The sequence below is a fragment of the Camellia sinensis genome, chromosome 4 (genome assembly GCF_055761805.1).
Source record: "Camellia sinensis isolate YWXY chromosome 4, ASM5576180v1, whole genome shotgun sequence".
NCBI lineage: Eukaryota > Viridiplantae > Streptophyta > Magnoliopsida > Ericales > Theaceae > Camellia > Camellia sinensis.
Window position 1 is genome coordinate 61,710,446 of NC_138964.1, and position 10,541 is coordinate 61,720,986.

Consider the following 10,541-nt stretch of genomic DNA (forward strand, 5'->3'; position numbering starts at 1 on the left):
AACTCAAAAAAACTTCATTGAATTGAGTTAGTGAAATTTCTCTGAATATGATAAATGGTAGAGAGAGAGAGCGAGAGAGAGAGAGAGAGAGATTATAACTGATTGTAATTTCATTGCAAATGAATAAAAAGGCAATGAAATCATCTTACGTTTCGACTTTGTTCTTTATTGCTTCTTCATATTCTTTCTCTTTTTCTTCATTTTTCTTGTTCTTGTGCGTCATGAACACCAACTAGAACGTTGAGTTGCTATGATTTCATGGCACTGGAGAGCTAAGAACAAAAGATTGGAAGATGACTATGAAGGTCCGTCATTGAAACCGCTGAAACGAAGACTTGTCGTTGATGAGGTCGAACACAAGTCCAATGGGACCAATGTTTGCAAACCTCGACGAGGACGAAGAAGATCATGAACACACTGTCATCATAGTGGTGTAGCATTCACAGGCATGGTCAAAGGTTAGGCAAAATTTATTTAATCATTAGGATCATTTCACCCCATCTTTGTTGTTGATGTGATATTCTTTAAAATTAATAGTATTTGGATGAATAGCTAAAATAAATAGCATAGTCGGAGTAGAAACATGAAATAGTTAATAGAAAAAATAAAATGTATACTTTATAGTAATATTTAGATAGGTAAAATGCCTATTAGCATTGGAAATGCTCTAAGGGTATTTTTTACTATATATATGTTAAAGTTTGCTTTTAGCCTTCTAAAATTTCAAATCTTAGGAACTTCTACTATAAAAATAAGGGAAATTCTAATATACACCCCTTTAAAAAGGGTGTACCAGATGCACCCCTAGTTATGTCATTTTCCTTTTTAGTTATGACTCATGAGTTCTTTAATTATGTATCATGTTGTATTTAGTTATGACATTTTTTCTTTTTTTAGTTATGACTCAGAAAATTGAAGGTAAGACATTTTTCTCTAGTTATAAGGTGGGTTTGCACCATAGTGTTTTCTATAAAAATATTTTGGGTTGTCCTTAAGGTACTATGAAATTTTGATGAATGATCGTTTTTTAATTTCTCCAACTTTGTTTGAATTTGGAATTTTTATTTTGTGGATTATCCTAAACTAAATAGACTTGAAAAGTAAAAAAAAAAAAATAGTACATATTTTTAAAATTTATTAAAGACAAAACAAAGTTTAAAAAAATATATTGTTTAGCATGAGCAAAAAGGATGCATCCAGTGAAAATTTATTTATGTTTTCAACTTCTAACTAAATAAATTTGAAAATAAACAATTAAAATATTTTTTACTTAAATATTCAAGAAATAACTTTCTTTCCTCAAACCAAATGAAGTCTCATCCCTATCATAGGAAAAATTATTTGTTAATTTTAGAGTATTGATCCACACCATTCATAGAAATGATGGGGTACTCATTAGGCGATGCTTGGATCAATTGAAGGTGTGTTGTTTTGGTCGGCAAGGTTCCGATTGAAGAAAGTCAAAAAGATGATCTAGAGTGCCATCCCTTTAACAGCCTTGTGGTCAATTTGGAAGCATAGAAATACGTGTATTTTCAATGATGTACAACCAGATTTGGGTGAATTGAGTGACCTTCTTATAATCAGAATTGCAATTTGGTTGAAAGCTTCTTCAAAGGATCTCCAGTTCTTTATTCATGATTTTTTTTTTTTTGTTTAACATTACGTAGATTAGAGTTTGTTTACGAGGTGGAAGCTAGTTCTGAACCTTTTTTGTTTGTACTTGTTTTGTAAGTGAGTTGGAATCTTTCTAACTCTTGTTGGTGGCTTTGGGACTGCACATGATTGTTCATGTTTTGAGTGCCAACTTAGTTGGGATGCATTGTATTGACAATGATGCAATTCCCTGAAGCATTTTGGTGTATCTCTTCCTTTTATTAATAAAATTTCTTTTGATGGCCATTCAAAAACCATTCATGGACAACATCTTATCCAGTTGTTTCCTAAGCAAAGACAAAAATGCGTTGAGTTCTACTATTTCAACAAACAAAATTGAAGTTGAGTCACACACTTAGATTGTCCGAGAAGTTCCAAACAATTTTGCCGACAGGGCATACTAGGGTCCTAAGGTCCTGGGGGAATCGAGTTGGCGGTGCACCCCGCACAACATTCACTGTTATGATGTTATTTGAGCACATTTCGGGTTCTATTTTAATAATTTGAATCGTTCACATTACATCGAGTACAGTATAACCTACCAAAAATTAAGTTGATCAGATATCGGTAGTTTTTTCATAAAATAAATAGTAAGTATGATTTTATGAATAAAACTAAATACATATATAATTTGATGAAAGGGCTACCGATATCCAATCAATTTGATATTTTACAAATATGTTATACTTGATATATCTTAAAAAGTGAACAGCTTGGATTATCAAAATAGAATCCAAAGATGAGCCCAAACAACTACACAACAATGATTACTATGCAGTGTACACAGTAGTCACCCTGAGTGCAAGTTGATCTGTCAATCTATACTAAACAAAAGACCTCAGAAATATAAAACACAAAATCATGATAAGAATCATGTTAATATTTTCTTATTTGATAGTTGACAATAGTATAAATATGAATTGGACCATTTCAACTATTTCAAACCAGAATTTATGTACTTTATTAAGAGGTGAGTGATTTCAATATTCATATTTGATTTTGAATTTTATTCTTCATACATTTTGTAACACCTCCAAATAATTAATCATAAGAAAACTCAAATATATTCCAACAACATGACCTTGTTTCCAACTTAATAACTTCCATTGCATAAATGTATATGAGATATAATGCCTCATCATCAACATCATCATCAAATCTCTAACATTTGTATTCATTATACTCTAGAGATTAACAAAAGTATTCCACATGCAATTATACATTCAACATTTCCTACAATATGAATCTATAGCATATGGCACATTAAGTTAAATATAATCACATGCCCTCATGGCCTACAAGTTCCAAGGCCTATGCCGGGTTACACAAAATGGTTATTGAAACCCATACATGTAAAGCCCTCGACTTGTCAAAATAACAACAAAGGAAAAGAGCCTTGTGCCCTCAAAATACAATCCATGCCTTTAACTTGGTGGAATCATCACATTTTTTGTTGCACAAAATCCACTAGGGCAAGCACAAAGTCTTGTACAAAGATCTTAACAAAGTATATATATTTTATACAGTCTCATGAGATGAATGCATATTCCATGTCATGCTCAAAATATATTTCTTTATCCTTTGGAAATCTTGTGCATGATACAAATTTGAAAATATAGCAATTCAATAACTTCAATATAATTAATGGTGCTAAATACAACTCAAGTAATCCCCACATTGGTGTCTATAAGTAGGCATATCAAGCACTACCAATCGCCACTTTACCGGTTTCTAACCGGAAGGCACGTGGTATCTCCTCTGCACGTGTTTTCGGTCTTTCACCATGGACACTCAAACCAACTTAACCAATACCAAACTATACCCCCTATCTGAACTCATTGACGTATTTACCCCAAAACAATTCAAAGCAATAATTTCACAAAACAATTCCACATGTAACAATTCCTTTCTCAAAACAATTCCTTTCTCAAAGCAATAATTTTCAAATGCATATTTGAAATCAATGATAATGAAGATGAAATGGAATAGCAATCCAACATGTAACAATGCATTATAATAGTTCCATTTTCAATTCCACCACACAATTTTCCATTGTGATCAAAATTTCCACATCCTTCTAAATGTAATTTCACAATATATCATCTAAGGGATAAATAACTATACCACATTACGTGCATGCTCCACATGTTAATCATCATTTTCAAACTTGGTCTTTTCAAGACAAACCAACAATAAGGTATTCATCAAGCTTCAAAATCAAACGTTTCTCATTTTTACATGAAATCCCTCATTAGATACAATTATAGAATTTCCTCCATTAGTTATTCACCATAATAATTTATCAAGTATGAATTTCATAATAACTCAACCTTTTCTCCAAAATCCCCAAATTTTCTAGGGTTTCAACCAAAACTAGATTTTCCCCATTTTTGAAAGAATTTTTGCAAGACAACACTCACACTTAACAACATAGCTCATACTCTCAAGGTTTGGGGGAATATAGAGACAATCCACTTTTAAAATCATCTAGAGTTCAAGAACCCAAAATCATAGTTCAAATATGAGAGAAAGATTCCAAACAAGCATAGACTTGCAAATATATATATATATATATAACTCTAAGAATGTCCCTACCTCAAGCTTGGGAGACGAATGAGAGAAGAACCTTAAAATCCAATGTTGAAGAAATCTTGTTTCGATCGGTGAAAATGTAGCCCTCGTCGCCCTCTTCAATTTGGTGTAAAGAGAAGTTTGAGTATAGGTGGGTTTGTAGATAGATAGAGGAGAAAAAATGAATATTTATATATAGAGAGAGAGATATGAAAAAGTGTATAAAACATGTTTTCGGCATCAGATTTGAGGAAAAGAGCTCAAAATTCGAGATAGATGCGTCGAAAACCACACGACCGGTTTCAAATTCCGCACGAGAAAAAATCCAAATCTGCATGAGCAAATTCACAATCCTCTCACGAGTGGTTTGAGCCAAAGAGAAAAAACCAAAATTTCAACCATATTTGCTCGAGCAGTTTTCAAATCCGCACAAGCGGTTTTTCTGCCCAAAATTTCCAAAGTTCCTGAGTGATTTCGTTCAAGCAGTTACCAAATCCGCATGAGAGGTTCTGCCAGCCAAAGCCAAAAAATTTGGTCCCACCCCCGATACAACTTCCAATGGCCAAAACTCAATAATTTTAACCCTGAAACGTTAAGAGAGGTTAAGTAAGAGTTGAATTGAAATCTCAACAAACCAATACGATAATCAAAACGCCGAAAGTAAAACAAACCATCTGACTATGCAATACCGATCAAGTCTAAGACCCAGGACATTACAACCTCCCCCTCTTAGGAAATTTCATCCCCGAAATTTGGTCACACTCTCACCAACAACCTCCAAAAGAACAATGACAATTCAACAATAACAGGACTCTGAGCGATAATAACTATACCAATGACAATAACGAATAAATAACAATAACAATTCAATAATAGTACAGAGATCTCAACCTCGACAATATTCCACTTCCATCATCATAATTTCCATGGGCCATAGTCACAACCACTAATATGATAATCAAAGCATGAAGTTCAACAATAATTGTGACAACTCTACAACAATTCACATGCTTGAAAAAAAAAAGCAATAATGATAATAACAAGTGATTAGCAATTATAATGCTTCATTCTCAAACACTACAGAATATTGCAACCTAGAACAAATTAGGTGTTCTCAAACAAATTTGGATACTTGGAGAGAACTTTCGTCCCATTCCCAAGTTACTTCCTCAATCCCATGGTGTCTCCATAACACCTTCACTAACGATATAGTCTTACCCTTTAACACTTATAGCCATCCGGGCTTAGACCTAACCCATTTATTGTTTTTGAATTCAGGAAACCATATCTGTAGCGGTCGTCCTTCCCTCTCTTCTTGTTGGGTTTTGGCTTCGAGGGTCGACACCATCGACACTGCCTTATTTCTTTGTTTTGTTCTGCTCCTAGGGTCGACACCAATCATCGTGGTCCCAACACTTGTCCTGTTGTTGGCCTCTGGGGTCAACACTATCTTGTTGCCCCAATCTTGGAAATTTCTAATGAAAAATAGGGTCGACACCATGGGTTCCTGTAGACACCCCATTTTTGACCGTCCTCAAGACTTGGACGTCACTGTTTGAACACTCGGTGATTATCCTTGTTTGTGTTCGTTTGGAGTTCCCGGAGGCCTCGGCTCGCGCGCCTTGTCTCAGGATCTCCGAACTTGACCTTTTAGTGTCTGGTTTTGCACCAAACACTTGCATCTTGCCTTTGAGAGGCAGAGTGGGGCTTGTAGACCATCCCCACCCATCACCGGCAGTGGCTAGATGCCACCGGCTGGTTTTTGCTGCCACCGGCAATATAGTTTGCCGGCCGGCACTCTTTGTTGCCGGTCAGCACTTTTTTGTGCCGGTCGGCACTTTGTTTGGCCAAGATGGCATTTTTTGCCGGCCGATTGCTGTTCATCTGCTTTTGCAGATATTTTTGGACAGCTGTATAACTTTTGCTCCCCTCCATACACGTGTATGGAGGGATCTCCCTCTTGCAAAGCTTGTCTTGTAAGCTTTACAAGAGGCATATAGAGAGGAACTCTCTCTAAGGCAAAGGGAGAAGGCTTTTAGACATTTTAGAGAGAGGAAAATACAGAGGAGAGCTCTGGTTTTCTAGGGTTAGGGTTAGATACACTCACCTATCTCTCTTTCCCTCTCATTTTGCACACTAGGTGTTTTGTGTCTCACTATTGCACACAAACACCTAGTGTTTCACCTTCCTCTAGGAGCTGAGGTTCTAAAGAGTGTGTTTTGAAGTTTTGGTCTTGGATTCAAGCTCAAGGAGGCCATTGGAGCATCTTTGTTGAAGAAGGCATCAAGGGTGAGAAACTAGTCTTTTTTTCCCCTTTTTTGCATTGATTTTATACCTATCTTAGAACTGTTTTTGTGATTATTGTATAACATAAAAAAGTTCTATTTTTAAGCCCTCTTTATTGTTTATTAAGAGTGTTTTGTTGTTTGAGGGGTGTTGACCACCCTTAGGCCTCAAAAGGCCTCATTTTGAGCCATTTTGTGCTAGCTCCGGGATTTTGGTGTTGAGGTCTCTTCACCACTGAAATCTTGAGGGATTTCAGTGGTGAAGATGATGCTTTGAAGTCCCAAGAAGGAGAGGGCCACCCCCTCTCCTTGTTGTCCTTGAAAAGGGCATATTTTGGCCTCTTAAGGAAGCCTATGCTTGAGTGTGTGTTGAGCATATTTGGTTTGTTTTTCATGCTTATATATCCATGATATAACATGATTTCAAGTTGGTTTTGGATCTCCATGCATGTTTAGCATAGTTGCCATGTAATGCCTTATTTGTGCCTTAACATGTTCTAGGTTGTTAGCCTTTGTTGGAACATGTTTTAGGCTTGCATTTGTGAAGTTTATGTGCTTATTTTGCCATGTTTTAGCTCTGTCCATAATCGTTTGGGTTGATCTTTGCATGCATTATAGAGCTCCTTTGCATTTGGGCTTGTTGGCCTTGAGTATGTGCATGTGTAGCATGCCATCTTTGCATTGTTTTGATGATTTGGAATCATCCTACATGCTATTTCAGTCCCATTTCCATGCTTGTTGGATTGCCTTGCATGTCTCTTTAATGCTTTGAAAGCATGTGTTGCAATGCTCCATGTTTTGGCCATGGTGTATGCCTTTGTATTTGGGCCACTTAGATGCCATCTAAGGAGTCCTTTGGCCTTGTTTTAACATGCTAAAAATCTGTTTTTAGTTGTTTAATGCATGCCATGTTTGGTCATGATAAGTGTAGTTCAATGCATTATTGATTTGCCTTGAACACTTGGACTACTCTTTGCATGTTTTGGCTTGATTTATAACTTGATTTGGCATCATTTTATAACATGATTTTAGGGCTCATGTTGCATGCTAATTAGTCCATGATCCCTCCTTTCAAGTGTGCTTGAATGTTGTTTGATTCATGCTTAAGTGTTGGTCCTTATGTGCATGTGTGTGTGCATGCCATTTAGCTCTCACTCTTTAGCACTTTTGGCTACTGTTTTAGGCCTATTTTAGAGTCGCCTAATTCATGTTTAAGTCCATCTTTGCACTCATTTGTATTGCCATATGCATGCTTGTATGCTTGCATAAGTGTTTTGCCATGCCATGTTGCATCCTTAGCTTGTATGCCTAGGTTGCATTGCATCTTGCATGCATGCCTTGTTCCTTGAATTGGTGATAGGAATTGGGCCTAATTTGTTTGATTGGTTTGCATGCATTTGAAACCAAAGTTGCATGCTTGGTTCCTTGGGCCATCATGCATGGAAATGCGTGATTGGTGGCCCGAGAACCGAGGCACATGTCCCTTTGAGTCATTACAATGATAAGAGACATGTTTGGTGCATACATGCCTTGAATTGTGCTGTCATGCCTTGTTTTGCCCTCTGTTGCTGTGAGTTGCAGGTTCTGCAGGAATACTCTGCCGACCGGCAGTGTAATGTGCCGACCGGCACAATTTTCTCTGCCGACAGACCCTATTTTGTGCCGATGGCCATACTACACTGCCGGTGGAAGTTTCATTCAGCCGGTGATGATCCCCTCTGTCCAAGGATGCAGTCCTGAGGCTTTGACAGCCTCCAGAGGAGGAAATGAAGGAAAACAGAGGCAGCTTGCGCATGGTGGCACGCTTCCCGAGGCGTTTTTCTGCTTTAATTAATTAGTTAATTTGTAATATTAATTAGCTTGTGTAGTTAATTAATTTGTAATATTTATTTGGTCCCTCCGAGCGAGGGCAAATCTGTAATAAGTGTGCGTGAGTGTGTGTATGTCTTCCAACCTCACGTCTTTCTTCCCTTTCATTTACCTGCTTTGATGGTTAGTAATAGGGCACGTCTAATTTAGCATACCTTATGCTATGCATGTGTGCATCCATGCATTTGTATTGCATGCATTAGGCTCGGTACATCACGCTAATTGCATCAATACTTCAAATTCTCAAACCGAATATGTGATAACTGTGCATTTTCACATGACATGTTTAGGATAGCCGAGCTTATTCTAGTAACATTTTGTATGCGATGCATTAAGCACTTCACATGGACTTGGATCATGCATGTTTGCTAACAAGTTCTTTGTTTTGGCACGGAGTACGATGTAAGTATTTATGCTTTAGCATCTCGCATGCGTGTGAATGTTGCCATGACAGTATGCTTGCCATGTGGCTAGATGCTTATGTGTTAAACTGTTTTGAATGCCTGTGGGTGAAGGTTGGATTGTTTGAGTTGGAAGAACTCATTGAAATCCATGTTTTAGCCTACTTGCGAGTAGCAAATCCAAAACATTTTTCAAAACAAACGGATATGCAATGTTTATTTCCAAATTAGGCAATCTAGTCTATACTTGTTTGCTGCGCGCATAACATAGTAATTCTAGGCTAATAAATGGAATAAGAACACATAAAGTTTTCAAAAACGGATATCACGGTTAGTAGAGGCCGGTCTTCGGACCGGGCGAAAGGGGGTGCTCATAGCTGACCTTCCCCGATCGTACCCAAGCTCCCGAGCCGAGACAACTCCGGTGATGACGGACATGTGGCCTTCGGCACCGAGTCAGGGTTTCCTAAATTCTCACATAAAAAATATTTAGGTGGCGACTCTGTATCTGGCAAAGCAGTCCATGTTTGGCACTACTTTTTCAAAAATCTGTTTCTCAAAACGATTTGCCAGATTTGGACTCTTTGGTTCAGATTAAGAACCGTGACACAAATCGAGTCCGAACTGTAGCAACGAGGCCCACGCGGGCGCCGTCTACAGTTTTTGGCGACTCTGCTGGGGAGTTTAGAGAGTTTGACTCGAACTCGTGATATTCTGTTTTGATCTCATTTAGGTGTTTCTTTGCATTGCATGTGCATTGGTGCGCCTAAGAACACAGTGTTTGCCATCTGCCATTCCTGAACGGTTTGCCGGAGGCTTGTCTTGTCAAGGCATGTCCATAAGGCTGACCGGCTATGGGCTCTGACAGTATGGGAACACAAACCCCGGTTTATCCGGGGCACCCTTTTTGACCATTCGACCTAGTGCATATTCGGATCCATAGTGACCATTCCAAGCTAGGACAGGTTGCTTACCCGATATTAGGTTGTTTGAGAACCGCTGTGTGCGTAGTGAAACCCTAGCTCCTGACAAAATAGGACAGGGAAACCCTACCCCAACATAGGGGTGTTTTGTTCTCTTTACTTGCTATGTGCTTTTAGAGTGCTGCTCCACAGGAATGCACGTGTCAGTTTGCAAGTCAGAGTATCTAACCTGGGGACACCAGTATCAGTATCAGTTGTGAGAATCAGTTATCCGCGGGTATCAGATTCAGTATTTTGGGAACAGTGATTTTTGGGAACAGTGATCAGCAGTAGGGTACATTTGTTTGGCTACACCCGTGATTGATCAGTTTGGGCTGAAATGCTGTCTGTTTTTCTTTCAAGGTTCAGAGAGTTGCAGAGTTGATACAGAACAGCCAGTGTCTCCCCTTTGCTGAGGCAAGATTTATGGCGACACAAAGTTCAGAAGAAATTGTGGTTATGACAGCCGTACCGGAGCAGGGAACCACTCCGCAGAGTGAGGCCAGCATCAGTATGTCACACCCGCCCAGGATGCCCGTTGTGCACCCGGTTTGGGCTCCCCAGTTATACCAGGCTCGTGAGCCCACCACCTTCGAATTGATGGGGATGATAGGCGATCTCCAAAGGTCTGTGGCAGACCTCGCCTATGGAATGTCGGCTTCACCGCCAGCGGCGCCGTACGCCGGGAATTTTGTACCACAGGAGCCCCCGCTACTGGGGCGGATTGTGATAGAGCTCAGCCAGCCAGAGGTGGCTTCCGGCTATAGCTACGACATGTCAGCACCAACCCAGACCCT